This window comes from Brachyistius frenatus, unplaced genomic scaffold (genome assembly GCF_029030835.1).
Source record: "Brachyistius frenatus isolate BFR_SWC_R1_liver_20210118 unplaced genomic scaffold, ASM2903083v1 Contig_39, whole genome shotgun sequence".
NCBI lineage: Eukaryota > Metazoa > Chordata > Actinopteri > Embiotocidae > Brachyistius > Brachyistius frenatus.
The window spans coordinates 1,530,622-1,552,022 of NW_027210638.1; positions in this window are offsets into that span (position 1 = coordinate 1,530,622).

The following is a 21,401-nucleotide window of genomic DNA, read 5'->3' on the forward strand; positions in this document are numbered from 1 at the left end:
AGGGCCTAAAAAATTGACAGCAAAGAGCAGCTTGATCAAATGTGATCTGACTTGTGCTAAATGTGTAATTGTGGCATCTATCAGGGCAACGAGGAAGAGGAAACTGTCAGTGGATGTCTCCCCCATGGGAGGGCTAATGGATTTACAGTACTGTCTGACAGATTTGAGAGACCTTACATCATGTTTTTCAAATATGTATTTTCTCTCATTTATTCTGAAAGTGGAAGCTCAGGCTTGGCAGTCAAGCATGAAATGAGTCAAATCTGTTTGCCTTTTGGCTCTGTTCAGATTTCTCTAAATGGTTAAAATGGTTATATTTACTTTTTCATGTTTCACTGTTTTTAATTTAGGACTTTTCCTGGATGAAGTTGCAGCAGGGAGGTGAGCTTGTCTCAGGTTTCTCTAAGGTTAAGTTAACTAAACTACGGTATCTTCTGACTTAACCATGAACAAATAATATTACATTACAGCATGCAGATGGTGAGATAAACATATTTCCAGGAAGGACCTACCACTGCCACATCTGGTATGAATAAAGTGTAGTGCACATGTGTATACGCTGGCTGAACATCATGCGCTCTTGATTAAATTGTTAGAGGAGTTTTCAGGTGAGCAGGTTCACCAGCTGGAATCAAATTGTCATTCAGATCACTCAGCTCATTACTGTAATTTCCGTGTGGCTTCAGATAAGGATCAATTATGTGGGCAGGACAACTGCCCATTACAAAGCGAACATGTTCATCTTCTTACTTTGAGCCACAGGCTTTCAAATGAACACAATATAAATAAGCACACAAGAGAATCCCCCAAATACTCATTATCTCACATTCACAAGCAATGTGGCATTGGATATCGACTACATTATTCTCCCTGCATGGTCTCTAAAAGGTTATTTGGCTAGTAGCCTCTAACATTCCTTTCAAACATAATTTAAAAATAAAGCCTCCAAAACGATCCCAGAGCTGTCGCACTAATTGAGTTGTGTGTTTGAGCAATGGCAGATAATATCTCGGAATAATGACTTTTTTAAAAATCCAACGACAAAACAAACATGGAATGAGAGGACTCTAGTCTGGATGACAGGCGCAAAAATCAAAACTGCATTGTCGCCGAGCCAGTCTTTATGCCTGATGTTGTTGCCTGACCGCACGGAGTGCAGCTTCTTTTACGCCTCCTGCCGAGAAACTGAGCAAGCTAAAGTGCAGTTGGTTGTCTTTGAGCAGCGATGCCTTTGTTGTGCAGGCCGTTTGCTTTCTCCTAAAATGGCTGCACTGATGAACTCTGAGAAGCTGGGCGTCATTTAAAAACATCATCTACTTCTCTAGCCCTCTTGAGCGGCACTTCAATTACGTCTTTGCCTGCACACCATTATTCAGCATGATCTCAATTTAAATGTACAGCATCTCCAACATGTGACACTTCTCTCTTGAGAGAGGTCAGACGCCAGCATGCCTAACTTTCATTAATTCTGACACATAGCTTTTCTGTGTTAGAAATCACCCCGTGAAGCTAGTTATTGCCACCTTTACAAGGAGGGTGTTAAGATATTTCCACTTTCATTCAGGTCCTCACTTTTTAAGGAGAAAAATTTATTTAAAAAATATACAAATATATATTGAATTTGACATTCTAAGTGGCATCCAGGCTAACATATTCTTCGCTGTCTGATACTGTACAATATATGACTTATCATTAAACACAGTTTGAAACTCTCATTTAACAGCTATACGTCATTTTGCTGTGATTGAACATTTGAGTTATTTCTCTTGTCACCGGGGAGTGTGTGATTTGTCTGGTCTTTGGTTGTCTTACTCTTCTTGTGAGGAGGAAAGAAAAAAAAACATCCATTTCCAAGGGGGACTGATGGATTGCGCTCACCTTCAAGTTTCTAGCATTATTTATCTTTTTGTCCTGCTCACTACATATTCATCAAACAGTTCTCCCCTATAATTTGCCACCATGTATCCCTCAATCAAGAGAGCATGGCTTAATGAGACACTTACAATGAGGACAGATGTAATTCACACCCTCGGACTGTATTTATTGGACAGACTTGTCTCCTCACATCCTAAATGTGAGCAATGAGATGCTCACTCATCCATCATTATAAGAAAAAAAAAATCACCGCAGCATTAAAAATATTTTTACATCCTATCAGAATGTACCACCTGCTGAATAACATAGCTTGTGAGGGGCATAGCAATTTAATTTGCCTCCCTATTATCCAGGCAAGGTAGAGATACTGCTTATATTTAAGCAAAATAATATTTGACTAAGCACTTCTTGAATAGCAGGTGTATTCATAAGAAAAAAGCAGAAGCCTACTCTAAAAAAAGATAGAAAAATAGAAATAGTGATAGTAATGTAGTTTATTTTCACCTGTCCTCAGCATAATAATCTTATTAAATGTGCGCCAAACAGAATTTTAATATTAACAAGGGATCTAATGACCGATATGTAACCTCATGATGGAGGTCACTAGTGAAAAGCCTAAAGAGAATTGTGAGCCAACTCCACAGTTCCCACAAAGTCTTTTAGAATCGTCCCACTCATTGCTTTGGATTTTACCGCCCACAACTGTATTGTTTTGGCTCATACTTCAACTGCAGCTCCTCAGGAACAAGTAGGAGCGACGCTGGCTTGGCTCGCACTGGTTAGAGGGTGCTGGCTGATAATAGCAGCTAACTATTCAGCTTTGATGATGTAGAGCCACACTTTGAATTCACTGAGCTTCCCTTCCATCATCCCAAAAAAAGTATTTATTACATTTACAATTAAAGCCAAACTGAACATTGAACACAGTGAGCAGGAGAGGGCAGGAGAGTTAAAGGGAGAGAAGTCGACACTAACTGCAAAGCTAAAGTGGCTGGCATATCTGTATATTATGTGCGTTTCAATATCCATACTACCATACTATTTGGTATGCCCATAAAAATATTTAATATGTCCCAATACTACTATGTATACTGTTAAATACAGTATGCAATAGTAGCAGGATGTCCTACCACATCCGGTCGTATTTTGCAGTTTGCAGGCCAGCATGCTACGGTTTGTTACTGTCTGTTCTGACCCGCGATCCTTTGCACGGCGGAAGATACGTCACATTGACTGAGCTGTCAAGAGAGAGTTAGTGGCACTAATGCTCCACCCGCAAAAGAAGAAGTAGAAGAAGAAGAGGCTGTTTCCATTTGGCTATTACAATCCAGACATCTGGCCTGACCGTGATCAGATCACAAATGGCCAAAACTAACGAACCTGCTGTAACATGATGGTAACACACCGGATCATCGGGTCAGATACCAACACAGGAATGTGGAGCTGCTTTAATTTGCATTGATATTCAGAGGACATCTGCGTAGTGGGCGGTCTTACGGTGCATCCTCAGGACGCATTGCGTTTCCACTACTCAACGAATATAGCCTAAACAGATCGTAGCACAGTGCTTCCTGAGTGTGTTTCCATTTGTACTTTTGCTGACCACTTGTGGTCCAATCGTGACCACAAAGGTCAAACTCCAAGGCTCATTTTTATGATGAAGTATAATGTACCAATTGTATCCATACTACATGCAACAGTCTCTTTTTTTTTAAGGGTAGCTGCAGTACGTACGTAAGAAATAGGATGTGATTCAAAGTGCAAGAAAATATTTTCTCCATTTTCAGAAAAGTAGAACAAATAAACTGCATCCTGCAAACGCATTGACTAAGACAGTGACTAGTTGCAGAAGTCTCAACCAGAGCTAAATGTTCATAAAAGCGCCTAAAACACTGGCTCCAAACAAATGCTAATGTTACTCCATTTATGCCACATAAATAAATAACTATTTAGGAAACTATACAGATTCTAGCTATTAGCAACTCTATCAGGCCATAACATGTCAAACCTGATGTTCAGCTTGTTTGAATAATTTGAACACTATAAAGGCAAAAAACGTGAATTATTGAAGCTTATATCCAAATACAACCCCTTAGATATATTTTACAACCTCTTGAGTTCACCAGGTTGGCACCCAGAGTCGTAACATGTTACATTGTGATTCTCTGCTAAAACTGTTGGGTAACTACAGGAATAGATTTCATTTTAAACCTTGTAAACCTCAAAGAATCAGCTTCCAGGCTGGTGTCAAATGAAGATATGCTTTAGATGCTGACTTTGATATTTCAAAACACCTATTAAGATATCATCTTCACCATTGATCCTCATATTTCAACTGTGTACACCATAGATATCCCAAAAACTGTGCAAAAATAAACAAAAAATATAGTACAAGTTTATAAATGTAGCATATTCTATATGGTGGATCTGTCCTCACGTGTCCAAAGTATCTGTTACATCAAAACAAAGCAGTCAGTTGTTGCAGGACTATTTTTCCTAATTTCACCTTGCCTTCCACTTCATCTCCTCTTCATCTGCTTATCACTACCTCCATTTTGCCCACATTCCTGCAATCATTTACACAGCAGATTATTGCCCCTGTCTGCTCATGATAAAATACTGTGATAAAATGAATTGAAGCTTCAAGTATTTCTTCCGAATGCTTATGAGTGAGGCTGGTATATTACCATGTTTATATGACACCTCCTGTAAACTCTGGTAAGCGGAAACGGAGACAGCCAGCCAATAAAACACGCTGCCCTCCCCAGATCCTAGTATTTATGGGGATAAAAACAACAGGCTTTAAATCAGACCTCAAGGGGGTCTGAGGACTGTTCCAAGAGGCAATGTAGTGTCTAGTCTTCCACTGCTGACTCTGATGAGTTCATTTAGGTACCATTTAGAGTTTCAGTAAAATAACAGATGCATGCATTCTGATTGTTTTTCTGCACATTATTACATAAATACTTTTGCATTTTGTGCCTTTCACTCATGAAATTTTATTGAGAATGCACTTCATTTTAAGCCTCTCACCGTCAGTCAAACACATTTCATCAATTGCTGCCGCAGTGCCCGGTGTATTTAGGAGGCACAATAATGTTCTTCTTTCATGTAAATGAGGTGTTAAATTGTATATCAAATCCAATTCTTTGTCTTAAAAGGTTAAACACGTCTCATTTGTGGGCCTGATGACAAGTGATTGCTCTGAATAACCCATTGTACTGCTGGTGAATTTCCTCCGCATCAGTTATCTACACTGTCCCTCTCTACTTGTCAAGCTAGTTTTTGTTTAAAACAGGAGGAATAATGTGGTCAAACCTCAAAGCAGCTTTTACCCACAGGTGCAAAGAGGTCAACATGAGGCTGTTTGTGTTATATTATTTTTCTGTGTCTGGCGGGGAAGCTATCAATCAGGGGGGTATAAAAATAATACAATAGTGAGGGGAAGAAAAAAAAAAAACAGCCCCAGTACAAATGGTTGTCTGGAGTGACAGGTGAGTGAACACTCTCGGCAAACAGGGACATGGAGGGAAATTAGGTTATGAAATCACCTGCCCTCAACTCAGAGCAGTCAGTCTTTGATAAAACCGTTTAATAGATAATCTCTGGTCCTTCTGTTATCTTTTCATATTTTATCAGTTAGCTTCCTGGCTGAGATGGTTGTATCTATTCCTATACAGTTGTACTGCTATCCCGCTTAAAAGTTGAACACATTTTTGGATACATTATGCAATAACACTACGTTTTTACAGTGTTCAGTTTAATGAATTGTGCTACCGCTGAACAAACCGGTCTCTCGCTTTTTTCATTGTTTTTGATACGCGGCTTAAATTATAGTCATATTGTGTTGCATACATGCACAACGCATGACACGTGTAGTTCCCCGTGGCATAGTTGGGAAAAGAATATGAATTCCTTTAAGTATGACAATATAATTATATACATAATAAGACTTTGTGTAAGACTAATTACTACGTAATGGGGGGGGGGGGTCTGCCTCTGCCCCACCTCAAACTATAAAGGAAAATTACAGTATCTTACAATTGCCCTTGGTTCTAAATGTAAAAGTCAAAGCCATCTTTCCCATAGAAAATATCAGGCTACAATCACTCTTGGAGTAGTTTACAGTTTATATTGGCTGGGTAAATACAAAATAAAACAGAAAACATGATTTACTCATGAACCTAAAATGTTGGAAGAAGTTAGAACTCATATGTGTGCAGCTAAAAGTGAGAGAAAGGTAAAGATTATGTTGTTGAAGAAACTGATATTTAGGATTCGAAGTTTAAGTCAGTTCACTTTCAGTTTTGAGGTCAACTGAACTCACCAACTGTGGTCTCAATGCATTTTACATTCACTATTCCTATAATTAGCAACTTTAACAAACAACCAAAGCAAAACAACAAATATTTTTTTTTTTTAAATGCAGAAACAAAATTGAAATGATTGGAAAATGGCGATGGATTATCTGAGAGATTATGTTTCCATTGATTTGTACTCATTCTGTATTAAGTCTGTTTGTACAGCACATTTTTGTTGGGTGTAAATATGCTATGTAACAAACACAGCTTGACATTTCAAAGAACAATGAGGACATCACTGAAAGACAAAATGAAATGGGAAAAGAGAAATTATAAAATCACTTTCAGAATCAACAGACAATATATTGTATTGTTTGGTTTATGGCATAAAACATTTTGCAAATTGTTTTTTGGAAGTGCTATTTAAATGATTCGTTTCAATAATTGTGACTCCAGCAAAACAGCATGTATATTGGAAAAAAAACTATTGCAAACCTCAAACGCTGTAAATGAACTGAAATTTTACATAAATCATTCCAATGACTTGTCTCTGACTCCACATCAAATGTGCATGGTTACAGGCTGTGGGTCGATTTATTGTGTATGCATGCTGCATAAGTAGTCGCAAACAATTATGAGTGTAAAACTCAAGTTTAAAATACTAGACTTGACGATTTGGTTCAGGAGTACATGGTTTTATCATCACAGTTTAATATTACAGTCATAGAGGGTTGTGTTACCATGATGAGATGTCTGAAAGTCTGAAACTGAACTGTCATCTGTGGAACTAAACTGATTGGTTTCACTTCTTTGCTCTCATCTGTTCCAAAGCAAGCCCCGATGGGTTTACTGTGGTTTGTTGCGTATTTCACTGCAGTCGGTCATTGAATGCTTGATGGACCTTCTACCTGCACACTACCCATTACAGTCAATCCTGTCTGCTCCAAAGTACAATTCAACATTTCACAACGAAATTGTTTTCTCGATTACGTTTTGGTGCAACTTAACCGGGCTGCATCACGTTCAGAGGCAGTATTTGTTTTGGCTGGACTGCAAATGTGGGCCCAGCCAAATACATGCAAATGTCTGTCACTGAGTGATCAGAGTTTCAGAGCTGGTTAGCCAGAAAAATGAAAAGCTCATATCTGTTCCAAAAGCAAAATCCAAAACAATTTATACAGTTCTTCCTGGGGGACCCTGAGCCGTTCAGAGATTGTATTCTTTTGGTCATGATCCACAGTTCGTGACCAATGGTGAAGGTAGGAATGTAGAAAATTTTAACCTTAGAGCCCAGCTCCCTTTTAACCACTGCACTTGAGTTTGGTGGCCACATTACTGCTGTCACTTCTCAGACACTCAGACATTAAAAACCTTCATTTCAAATGAAAAGTCCTCTTATGTTTTATATTAGTTCTAGTCATATACTACAATTTTACCTCGTCTCGCTTTTGAATCGCATCCAGACTTAGGTTAAGGTTACGGAAGTTTTTGTTGTTGTTGTTTAAATGTGAGCTTGTTGTGTCTCGAGTCATGGTGAACTTTTTCAGAATTAAAGCAGGATTTTCTTAACTTTTTCTCAAACATTTTTATTTGAATAACGTATTTCCTATCACAATTAAGCATAATAGAAAGCATTATTTCCAGGAGACAGGGTTGGTTTAGCCGCCCAGCTGTTGTGTTTGAGCCTCTCCACAGAGTGGACCATTTTATGAATATAATTAAAGTTAGAGTTGAGGGAGGCAAACATAATGCCAAGACCTAGACACCTACCTTGGCCAGTGTGTAATTAATTTGCTTTCAGGGTTGTACCATCTGGTCTCTATAACAGCAGCTTCTGTAGCTTCACCTGTCATGCTGAAAGGCCTGTCATGATATTTATCACAAGCTTTGTCTAAACTGTCACTAAATCCATCACAAATTCACATTTACAGTACTTCGTACCCACTCTGTCAGCAGCAACAATCGAAACTTGCCCAATTGACTCGTGAGAGAAATGTTACACTTCACATATTCAGAGCATTTTCTAAAACCCAGAAGGGATTCAATCATAACTTAATCTCTCAGTGGATGCCATAACGTGATACCAGCATTTATAGGTGAGAATCAAAGGAAAAGTATATAAAAAGAAGTGGTAGTGTGATCCAGGTAACATTTTGGTGTCTCTGCACTTGGGGAACAGGACGCCTTCAGTACCAGTGTTTGAGCAGTCATCATGGCCTCTCAAAGCAATGTTCAGTCTCATTACCACATAACGGCCTTATTAAAGTCCAGCTCCAAACCTCTTACATGACATCAAACGTGTTCCATTAAATGTTGACATCTTGTACAAAGTTGTAGAAGCTATTAAAATGCAATGGTAAGGAAAGCACCAGGCACAAAAGTGGATGATGTTTTCTTTTTATTGTTATTTTCTAAAGCTTCATTTAGAAAATTAAAGTAGCTCATTGTGATTGTGAAAAGCTTACCATTGAATACTTCCCTTGAGAGAGAGTCTTATAGTAAGTGTGCTTCCCACATGACCATTAACCATAAATATCAAAGTCTCTTGACCCAATCATTTCTGGTGTGGTAGAGCTAATGCAGCTTAATTAAAATCCTCTTAAGGATCACTATGGGTGACCTCTGGAATATGCTGTCTGGATCATCATTGGCAAACTTCTCTCATTAATAGTCTACATTGAGTTCTCACAGTAATGGAGGGTTCAAATTCTTAATTTGTTTTCCAAATTGACACCACTTTCTCATACAAGATACCAACTGAAAAGAATAAAATAATGATGGATCACAGAAAGGCAGCACCTAAACTACATTAAAACACATCACTATTTCCAGTTTAATTTTAATAATGAAATGTTTTGTTTTTTAGTTTTCAGTTAAATGGACAGCTCTCAGAAAAATTTACAGTTTAATGTTTTGTTGTAATTCCTGACACGGACAATAATACAGTATGTTTAGAGAGAGATTATTTGACAAGGACCCCTTGTGATTGTGTGAGATATAATTCTTGTCTGTCAGGAGAAAATGTGGCATGATATGTCACAACAGCCCTGTTCAGACCTGACATTATGTGTTCTGATGCAATCACAAGACAGCTCTCTTTTCACATCAGGCTTTATCGTGCATCTCAAGTGCAAGTGACCACTTGTGATTGGATTTCATTTTCATGCTATATTTATATGAAAGTAGATCAAGTAAATAAACATGTCAACACGCACAGAAATAAGAGAGAAGTCAAAGCAACAAGCATAACAAAATGAGACATCAGCGTTCACTGGAGACCATTTTTTTTTTCTTGATCTATTGCATATTTGTACATGTGTGAATACTAGAGTTTGTTATTCACAACCTGAACCATCAGCAGCAAACCAATCACATCAGCTCAGGCTCAGATTGTGTAATTACCTCAAAGGGTTTAAGAGGGTCCGGTTCTGTGCTGCGATAGATAAATGAACTGTTTAAGAAGCACTGTCTCCCTGATGTTGTTGATTTTTTTACCCAAAGCTTGCACATAAATCATGACTGCACTGCTCCTCCAGCTCATACTCATCTTCTGAATGCTCTCTCAGCTCTGACCTTCACAGAGTTCCTCTGACCCACATTCACACTTATACTTACAGTTAGTGTGTCAGAGTCCGAGAATCTAAGGTGGAATAGAAACAATGTGGAGCCTGATGCTTCATTCACATTTCTTTCGCGAGCTTTTTCCTCAAAATACATCAGAGGCATTTGGAACAATGCCCCAAAGGAACGTCAACCATATTTCAATAGTAGTCATGGCATTTAAATGTCATACAGGATTAGATACTTGCATCACCAGCACACACCTGGAGCACGTCCTTACATATCCCTCCACAAGCGGAGGGCTCCTCTGTTCTTTGTTATAGAAGAGAAATCTATAGTGAACTCAGGAGAGCAGAGGTGAGCCTGCATGAGCAACAGAGAGCACCCGAAGGCAGAGCAGTCAATGCAGAGCTCGCTGTCCAACCTACACCTTTCTTTCTCCTGCCTCCCTACCTCTTTCTCCTGGCAAATGATTTGGAGAGAGCCAGATCATGTGGAGCCAAACCCTAGTTATCTGGCAGAGGATCACACAGATGGGCCAGACTGAGCCAGCTGAACCCACAGGCAGCTGGGAGTGATGATGCACAGGATGCTTCCTATCAACAGGATGTACTGTAGTGCAGAAGCTTCACAGGCGGACACACCAGACAGAGCCACTGAAGGAGGGCCTGCAAAGAGACCAAAGAGGGCAGGGGAATGGAGCGGGAGCAGCTAGATTAAGAGGGATGCCGATCTGCAGAACTGAGTGAAGAGTTGAAGTGGAAAATGATGGATGAAAGAGAAGTGAAGCAGGTTTGTGGACATACAATGATAAAAAAAAAATTATAAAATAAAAATGTATAAAGGAAGAGGCTTGAAGGAGAGGAGAATGAAAATAAGCTTTGTGGTGGGTTGTGAGGAGAAGTGAGGCAAAATGAAGGAGATTGACAGCAGAATTAAATATGTGAAGGGAGAAAGGAAACAGCAAATGTACTTGGACTACAAAGGGCAAACAGTTATGTCTTTTCTCAAGAATATTAAAATGTTTGGTGAAGATGGAATGGGGGTCGGGGTGAGAGTGGAGTGTTGTTGACATTTCATTTAATTCAGCGCTAGGTCATATTATCTAAAGTCTCTTACTCGTGTATTACATAATGAGGCTTTAATGAAGCAAGCACATGCTGCTAACTGCAAATGTTAAAATTGTTTCTTTTATTATGTATTTATTTTATAAATTATGTATTTTTTAATATTTAATATTTATATTAATTATATTAACATAATTTTTTTTTAAATTCTTCTTTTTTTTTCGAGGTGCCCTGTGAAAATGCAAAAAGGAAAGCTCAGTAGTTGCAAATGGTATTTATCTGCAGAGGAGATGGTACATTGGTCCTGTTTCTTATACTTATCTTATAATCAGCTGGTGATAATCATGCACTTGAAGAGCTTATTGTGATTAAGTATTTTAATTAGCATTTTGGTTTGCCCACATTTCTGCAAGCGGCCTTGTTTGTTCCTTCTTGTTTGTGTGATTACTTACATTTTCCAGACAAACATTTGACAACCTCAATAGACTGTATCACTCAGGTGCGCCTTTTACAGTATGTAGAGGAGGAAATACCAATAATGATAAAATAAAGTGCAAAGCTGCAATGAACAACTGCGTTTCCCTTATTCATTGAACATTTGTCTTGTGGTTAACATTGTCCAGAAGTCCATTGTGGTTGCACTTGTTAAAGAAATCTATATCTCTGTTGGATTCCTGCGGAATTCAATTGTTTTTGTGTTGGCCCAAAACTGTGGTTATATATACACTTACTGGCTCTAACACCAAATTAGATATTTACTCTTTTAGTTTTAGAGGAATATTTTTGCCATATATTCTTTCAAAACGCGTGTGGGATCGATCATAAAGTAATGTTATCTCATCAATATTTGCCCAACTATCTGTGAGGAAAAAGGCCCATATCATCAAAAGTAAGACAGGAAATGGTTCAAATTACACCACAATTAGTTGCCTTTAACACTAATACCACTTACCCCACTACAATATAGTACTAGACCATACAAACCACAATCATACCTCTTCTTTTTAACATAATATACCCACTTCTCTTCTTGTAGTATCTCTTTTCTTTGTTTCTTGTCATTTGGAGAAGCTGATACCATGTACTCTACACTGCAGACAATATGTAATCATGTCTTCAAAAGCATTGCATTTTAAATAACAGGAAATAGTTGAGGGTTGACACTTAAGGGCTGGTACAGCATTATTATTAGTAAGTAAAGTTGAAATTGGGTGGTCAAAAATACCTGGTATTGGAATATCACAAGATCAATATTGATGACATTTAAAAAATAAAAATCTCCTATATACACGGAAAATAATACACAAAAATTACGTATATAATATGTAGAAAGAGTTTATGGGGGAACGAAAACAGCAGCACATTGCTTTAATAGGCAATACCCTAAACTCTCAGCTATAGAACTTAAATTTAAGAAAGAAGAAAAAACACCGGCCCACAAATAAAAAAATCTGTTAAAAATCTTGGAATCAACCCTTGAGCATGTCATAAATATGTTGTACAACTGTGATGATGTAAACGATAGTAAAGAACAAATGGCCAGTTCCAACAAACAGCTAAGCAATATAAAAAGTAACATGAGAGCAGTGGTTTTATGTAGACACGTTTTTTTATTTAATTGCCACCAATTCTTATCTGGCTTTGCTTTTGGGATTCAGTAAATATCATGTTTACTAATCAGCAATCATTCCTTGTAAAGAGCAACTCGCATTTCTTCCTGACACCTAACTCTATGGACTGCTCAAAGGACACATTGCAGAGAAGGTATGAAACTGTAAAAAGTGCTGAGCTACCACAATGTCCCACATTTTTTAATTGTCTGGTTGGCATGGGATCCTGATGAGGCTGTTTTCTTAAACACATTTTGCTCATAAAAATATGACCACCATTATATTTCTACAATGGAAAAGTATTTTTCCAAGTGTAGTTCTTTAAACTACAGACAAACATTCAAGATGTCAGCAAAAAGTTTTGGCTCCAAGTTGACATAAATATGCATATCTGTTATCAAGTGCCAGATGAATAGATACTCCAGTTTTCAATCTCTACAATAGGAATTTTTCATATTCCGCCATGCCAGTAGGGGGTTGAAACTATTGCTGTAGCTTTAAATTAGGCAAAGAACTATATGTACTCATATATATACACTGTACATCTATACCATTTCACTGCATTGAGTGCTACAGGACCTGTTCACTATGTACCATTCTTACTTTATAACACAAAAATCAATAACCCAAAAGCTAACTCGCTTTACTATAGCAAAACATCATGGCACAAAATAATTTGTGACATATAAACAACTTGTAGCTCAATAAATTGTACTGCTGAATGGCATGCTGGGCACAATAGCTCGCTAACCAGTAAGCATAACAATCTTTCAACCGCTCCGACAGGCTCGGTAACTACAGTATAGTTAAAAACAGAAAAGAGAGAGAGACTGAACAAAGGGAGACGGGAAATGCACAATAAGAACTTGTGCCAAAGAAATGAGTGTTTTGAGTTTTAAAACATCCATCGTAGACAGAAAAGTCTATGCATTGTAAAGTTTGCTGAGCCACTAATAATCACCTCCATCACCTCTGCAGAAAACATGTTGGAATACCAAGAGTGTATATGCGATTACGGTTGTTGGATTCGAGGCCTTCAAACAGTAGCGCCAGTAAAACACTGAAGAGTCAGACATCTCTTAAATGAGATATTTTCTCAAGGCGCTACACATGACAGGAAATGTCCTGCAATTAGGCATAGAGTAAGACAAGAGTTGTCACACCCTAATGCCAAGAAAGACGTATACCCTTAAGTGAGCACTTCTTTCAGGTGCAAACAAATGCAAGGCCAGTGTTAGTGTTTCGAGAAAGGGTGAGCTGAGATGTTAAAATGTATTGCTACGTGCGTGTATTTTGCAAAATACCAAATCGCAGAAAAAATAAATATTACCATAGACATTATAACAGGAAAACTCATATTACATGTACTCATGACAATAGAATAAACTTTTACAAGCTTGCTACTGTAAACTTGAAAAAAAAAAGTGTCTTTAATGTTTAACAAACAGTTTGCTATTTTGCTGCTTTGTGCTATGCTGAAAGGATACAGTCAGTAATTGGATTTTGTTTAGGCTAAAAATAGCTGCCTGTTGCTGGGAATGACATCGATGAGAACGATGAAACTGCACCATACAGGTAACTTCCTGAGGCTTCAAACCAAAACAATAAGCTAAAATGGGTTAAAGCTGTTAACACCTATCACTAAAGCACAGAAATTACAAGTGAAATTTTGTCCAAATTTCTCTACATTTCAGTTCCCTTTTATTTGACACAGACATTATTGTTGACTCGTTTTGGCCCCTAGTGGGATTTGGCATGAGGAAAAGGGTATTTTGTCATATTACAGAGACTCACCAACAGAAATGAAACTGCCATTCTGCTTGCCAAGAGTGGGAGCAGAGCTGGCATATTAAAAACTACTAAAGGTTAGGACTCCACAGGGGAATTCTACGGAAATAAAATCACAAAAGAGGTGCAATATCAGCCTGATAACAGCACAGTAATAATGAGGAAGAGATAGGCAGACAGAAAGAGAGACAGTCTATTCGCTACATTTGACATTTGTAATGATGTTGGCATGAACAAAAAAAGCTGATTTTTTTCACTTTGATTTAAAGGCTATGAAGTCCTCCAGTTTGGTGTTTGTATAGGCTGCTTGGAGGACAAGGAGGACCAGTAATTACTTACAAGACTGCATGCAGCTTCATTTCATGGCCTCACTCAGATTAGTAGATGTGTGATAGTGTCATCCTGCCTTGGAGGAAGATATTACACAAACACATCACATAGTAGAAGGCACACAAAAATGGATGGATAACTTAAATCAACAGCCAGAACACATCCAGCCATTACAATCCTAAATAGTTAGGTCTGAGTCAACACAGCTCTGGACTGAAAATTGAAAATATATTTCATCATTATACCCAAATACTGCAAACCCTCACCAGATAAATACTACAGCTGATGACAACATGTCAGTAATGCTGATATCTATAATTATTTCCAACAGTTGACAGTCTAATCATAATCCAGATATTCATAATGCAAATAAATACAGGCTGTTAGAATAAAAATGGCATAATGTGCAAAAGTTTAATGGTTAACGTTAAAAAAGGTAACAAGCCTGATGGCAAAAGTGTCTATTGAATCTGTATTTAAAAACTCTTTTAGCGAGATCAATAGTGCTTAAGAATTCCTCACCCTAGTATGACATTTATTTTGGGGCCTCCCTGTGAATACAGAATAGTCAAGTGAGGTGACGATCTTTCAACTTTTCACATCCTGGACTCTCCTTTAAAGCTAGCCATTTGCACAATGTTGGTTCATGTAGTATTAATCACGGCCTAACCAATTTGACTTCTTTTTTTTTCTCCGACTTGCCTTCCTACCCTCGGCATGTGAAAGCTCATCTAATGGAAATCCATACAATGTAAAAGCAGCTACAGGGACGTGAAATTGCCGCCTTGAATGGATTCATTTAGGCATGTGTGTGATTCCTTTCTGAAAGACAGGCATACAAGACAACACATGACACCAAAACAAGGAATATGTGGTTCATGAATGATATATTATTCGAAATAAATTGTTGAATTCATGCTGCCATTAGTCTATTTCTGGGGGTTTCAACTAGAATGAGCTGCAAGATGCTGCAAAATGACAATAATTCAATGGTGACAATGGTGCCCAATCAGCTTGAATCCACAGATTGTTTGGAGCAGGCTCAGCAAACCATTTCTGATCTCCTGCTATTTCAAACACAAAAGCACACATACATTAACTCTGTGTTCATATACATAACAAATGCACACCCGCATATAGGTTTGCATCAAAAGCCGTTTGGAGAAGAATACATTCAAAGCACACTGGCCTATTTAGTTGTTTTGTGCACAGTATGGCACAGGGAGCATGTTCTCCGAACATACTTCATCATCACTGCACATTTTATCAGAACACCAAAGTATTAAGTAAAAAGGACCGTTAATTTCCTCGTTTGACAGCCATTCTAATTAGTGGTGCACACTGAATACTGCAAACTACTGAAGGTAAATCACATGCAAAAAAGATTAGCCATTTCTTTCTTGTCTGTTGTATTATATTCATATGGTTAATGTTACAAATTACTGCATATTTGACTTAGACTAAATAATACACTGTGCTAACACATTACTCTTTAAAAAAAAAAAAAAAAAAAAAAAAAAAAAACGGGCCTGGTACAAGCTGAGAGACCAAGATATCTTAATTTATGATAGATAATAGTATCAATGTATTTTTTTCTCTTCACAACAGTGTCTGTGCTTTTAATTTCATACAAGTGTTTATGCTAAATTAATCCATTCAAATATATAATTTATAAACACTTAAAATTACATTATTCTTAGAAGACTTTATTTGTAAATGGTGTGATATTTAAATTGAATCAGAAACTAAGCATTGGCAGGCTTTATGGCTGTCCCGGGGAGAGCTGATTTAGTAAATGTGACCGCACGCTTATTGTCTGCTTTCAACAAACACATGAATTAAAAGCAGTTTTCAATGCATCATCCAGACACACTTTTGCTTTAAAGTGGTTTTATAAAGGTGCCCTATCTCTCTAGTACATTAAAATAAGTGTTGCAGCACATTAATGGGATCCCATGCAGTCTTGAGTAATGAATTGATTCATCCCAAGACTATGAATGAGCTCGCAAAAGGAACCAACATTTGTCTTTATTACAAAAACCCTCTAAATTATACCTAAGAGACACATTAGCTGGTTGCACACAGCTTTATTAAATAGCAATATGTTGCTGAGCAATGACCAAACACAGTATGAGGGTTTTAGTTGAGCCAATATATTTTGTAGTTGGCTAAAACAGTGTCAGTGGATGAGTTCTTGGCTCTAATATGCGTCTACCTTTCACATAGAGTAGATTCCAAAGTAATGAATTCAATAAACTGGCAAGTCAAGTTGAAGTTACAATAAATTCATCATGTGAGGAAAGAGCAGCTTTATTTATCATTTGTGTGGATGTACAGTCTCAATTGACCAAAGGAATGTTACTATATGGTAATCAAATAATACCTCAACTTTAACATCCTAAAGGACAAATGCTTGAAAACAAAACACAGTTGGAAAAACAGCAAAGAAACTACATGTCAATCAAAGGCAGCTCGACATTCAAGTAGCACTGAGTAGAAGATCCTGGAAGGATTTAAGACTGAACAGGTCATGTAACTGTCGATCGATTGGTTTGGATTTGTGTCCTGGGAACAGGCATGAATGGAAGAAAAGGCTATACATCGTTTGAATGTTTGAACTATTAATGTCCTGTGGACCGCGTGATCAGTGTTTTTTTTTGTTTTTTTTACATTGGCAGTCAACTCAGTCTGAACTTTCTGCCAGGACATCTCTGAGCTCCGCTCAAGTCCTTCAGGCTCCCAGTGGACACCCTGCTGAAGTGCAGGTGAGTTCATTCCTACTGTGTAGGTCTGCAGAGCTGCCATGGCCTGCTGGTTCATTACGAGATATTTATGGCTGTATATAGCTGCACAACACATGACAGTTTTTGACCAACATGAAGAGCACCTCACCACAGAAGGTTCTTCTCAGGGTGTCTTTCGTGAAGGTGGCCTCATTGAAGCATGCTGTGATTCTAATTACACACTAAAATAATTCATTAGACCAGTGGTTCCCAAAGTGTTTCAGATCACGACACCCTTTAAAAGTCAGCAGTTACTATGCAGATTAACAGATAAATATTTAAACTTAGAATAAACAATCAAGGCAAAATAGCAAACGGGCACGAATGCCGGCCTGACGTTCATTAGTTTTCTGACCACTGAGCCAAGGCTTGAAAAGTGTGTTGTGTTACTATGACTCCCAACCATATGTTATCATTAGCTTCATATGAAACGGCATTTGATTGCATGATTTTGGTATGTATTTCTTTGGTCCTCTGTCTTGTTCTTGGTTTTTCTGTATTGCTTTGTTCATCTGTCTTGATGTTTCAGAAAATCTAACATAAAACATAGTGAATATAAATGTTGACATTTTTATGTGTGAAACATACAAAACACGAGCAACCATATAAAACATCTTGCTGCCCCCCCTTAAACCATCTTCAATGCACCCCATGGTGCCATGAAACCCACTTTGGGAACCATTACATTAGACAGTAACAACATGCAGGCAAAACAATACTTTGAAAACATATGCATTAATTGTGTTAGGCGGCAAACACAGCAACTGACGTCGGCTTGCCTCATTAAATTAAATTAAATTGACTTTTATTGTAATCGTATCATGGATATACGGTCATTATACTAAATTATCTTTCATTATGGCCAGTTAATAAATTATCTTGACCAATTAAGATCTTTCGAGCAAAATTAGTTTCAAGGTTTTTATTTTATTTCATAAATGCAAAGATATTTTTGATTATGCTGTAAATAAAACGTTTACATAAGTTCCATTTTAATGCAGGCCTAAACGTTTATTACATTCTCGAACAGCAGTGGCACACCTGAAGTGTCAGGAAACTGGAGAAATCAAAATCCACACGGACCCATGTGAGCTTTCCTGATGGTTTCCTATAACATTTTGTAGTATCTCAGAGTATTCTGTCTGTGTCTGTATTGATCTGTTGTGGCAGGAAGGCATGTATATAGCCTCTCTGGCTCGAACAAAATACTTAAATGCAGTTTTCTACCAACAGCAGCACTTTAAAGTGGCATTGTCATGAGTGATAGCATAGGGTGCAGTGCTCCTTGCTAACAACAAATTGTTCAGACATGTTAAAAATCAGGACAAGTTTGCAGGTTGATAAGGGATAGTTCATGAAAATTGTTGAGGGGTTACAGCACAGTCCTGTAGTGTCTGAAATTGGTCATCATCCATTTTGGGTGTAAAGATAATGTTGCCACCTAACCGCTTCCGACAGAGTAATGTTTTGAGACTGATAAACATCCACATTCACACAGGCTGCACTCATCCAGCTACTTGGGACGATGCCAACTGTGATCAATCGAACTTTGCTTTCAGTGTCAGTAAAACTGTGTTCAGTTTGACTGTGACTCTGCAGTAATGGTGCCATCTCTCGAGAGTACAACACATAAATCAACTACTGGATTAGAGTATAGACAGTCAATAATGGAAGACCTGCGAAGATGTTATGATGGCCGGCGTGGGGATTTTACTAGGGTATGTGCATCTTTTATTTTCTAGCTGCGAGTTTTACATCATGTCATGCCCATAGAACAAACCGGACCTGTTAGTCAGACATATAAAAATGTCAGAAAACAGGAGGTAGGACCCAACACTCCAGGGAATAAATTCCACTCAACAGCTGATTTTTCTGGAGTTGACAAGCACTGACATCAGGAAATAAGACGTTGGCTAATCTGACTACTTGCCTGTCTGCTCCTTGCTTGCGTGGGCTGATAACGAAAACATTTGGTACAGGTGGTACAACAAGCACCATATGCCATGACTGTGTTGCCCTTTAATTTTTTTTTCTCTTGAAGAATATGGTGACCCTGTTTTTCTAATGGAACATCTCCAGAACAAAGATATGTGGGCGTATGTAAATAGATACTGGAACTTTGGATATTGTTCTGGGAAGGTATAAGAGAGATATCATGATAATTAAAAATATTGATCCATTTAATAAAAATTAGTGGTCACGATACACAATAATACTGGGATAATATTGGCACATCATTAGTAGACATGCTCATAAAATGACGCTTGTATGTCTAAATGCTCGATGTTTGACTAAATGTCATCACGTCTCTTGTGCTGAGTGTGAAAGAGGGTGCAACAATATGTTGAAGTTTTCAAAAATATATGAAATCGATAGCAAAGTGGCTACTCAATGTTTAAGGACTGTCTATATAAAAATAAATATGCCATGTTTTACATAAATTGTGCATATTTTGAAAAACATTTTATGTCTGCATGGTTCAGTGGACCATCGCAATGAGTTGGCATGATAAAATTTTAATTCCACAACAAGAGAGACTTAATGTTTTTTGTGATTTTGTGGAAACAAAATAGGTGCATATCTCAGTATCAGTAATCGGCCAGAGTTGGACAATATCGGCATATTGATATCTGCTATAATTAAATTCTCAAATGCCTGATTTGTGCAGCATTGTAAATGCTCCTCTAACATTTCTACACATTTTTCTTTAGCATGTCTTTATGCATCAGACTCTTGAGGTACTACTAATATAGCAGGTTCCAGTGGTTGATTTTTAGCTTTCAAGCAGTCAATTTCAACGATTCCCACAGTAAAAGTCAGTCCAAATCCACTTCAGAAATTTGCGTGTCATGCATCGTTAATCTGCTCAGCTTCATCTGTGGGTGGCAGCAGGTACAGAGCTCAAACTAATGAATATGTAAATCAACAGTGAATGTGAAAGAACTTAATCTGAGGAGCAAAGGGCACCCAGTAACAAAAACATCATAAAAATAATAGCATTCAAAACTGTATGTTAATCTATAATTGACTGCAACAGGTAACTGACTATCCAAATCCCAGTTTAAACTCAGTCTTCACCTAGCAAAGGCAAGAGGAGAGAACTATTAAAATCAATAATGTCTGCAATACAGAGACATAAGGAAGTAAAAGTTGAAGCAGAGAACTAAAAGCAACAGTACTTCATTTGAGTGTACTGTAAGCTATGATTACAAGTCGAATTAAGTTTGAGACAAATGCAGGATTCATGAGTTAAACTATTTTTCATGTACTATAGGATTTGTTCAGCTATCAAATTCTGTAATTTCATTTTACAGCCTTTTTATGATGTCCACTTTCTGTACAATTTCTGTACCACTGCCTAACAAACGGTGCAATGTTGATAATTCAGATCCTGTTGAATCAGGGCTGATAAGTTTACTAGTAGGCAGGTGAGCACCCAAAGTGAAAGTGAACACTGTGAGAATTTTAAACAGTTGCTGAAATCGATAGTCGGACACCTTAACAATGAATAGTTAATTTATTACTTCAAAATTGTTCTTCAATTGGTTGCAAGAAACATTGTTAAACCACCATTATTTGTAATTTAAAGAACAGACAACATAAACACAAGTTTAAATTTAAAATCAAAAGAACGAGGCAAGCAGTGACTTTTTTCTTCCTTTGACGAGAGCGAGGCACATTTGTTTACGATTTGTGAAAGGGGATCAGCAATACCACCTATAACTATCTCATTATACAATGAGGCGCAACAGGTATTACAGCATATCTACAGTATAGTTTCTGACAGTTTGCCACACCACTTCTCCCTTATCTTTCGTATTGTTGGTTAATATTTTTTTCTTAATTAAGTTATTAACTGCAATTAATTGTTTATAATGTAACCATTAACATCCCTTCTTAAATTGAAGCTTAGAGTAGAATATCAACTGATGAATTTAATGAATCCAATTCAAAAGTTTGTCATGTTTTGAATCTAAAAGTAAAAATGTCTACAACTCGTGTTTATCACAAAATATAGCACATATTTGTATTTAAAGTATGTCATTACTCAGAGTTATTAGATTCAAAGGTATGTGATCCAAACAT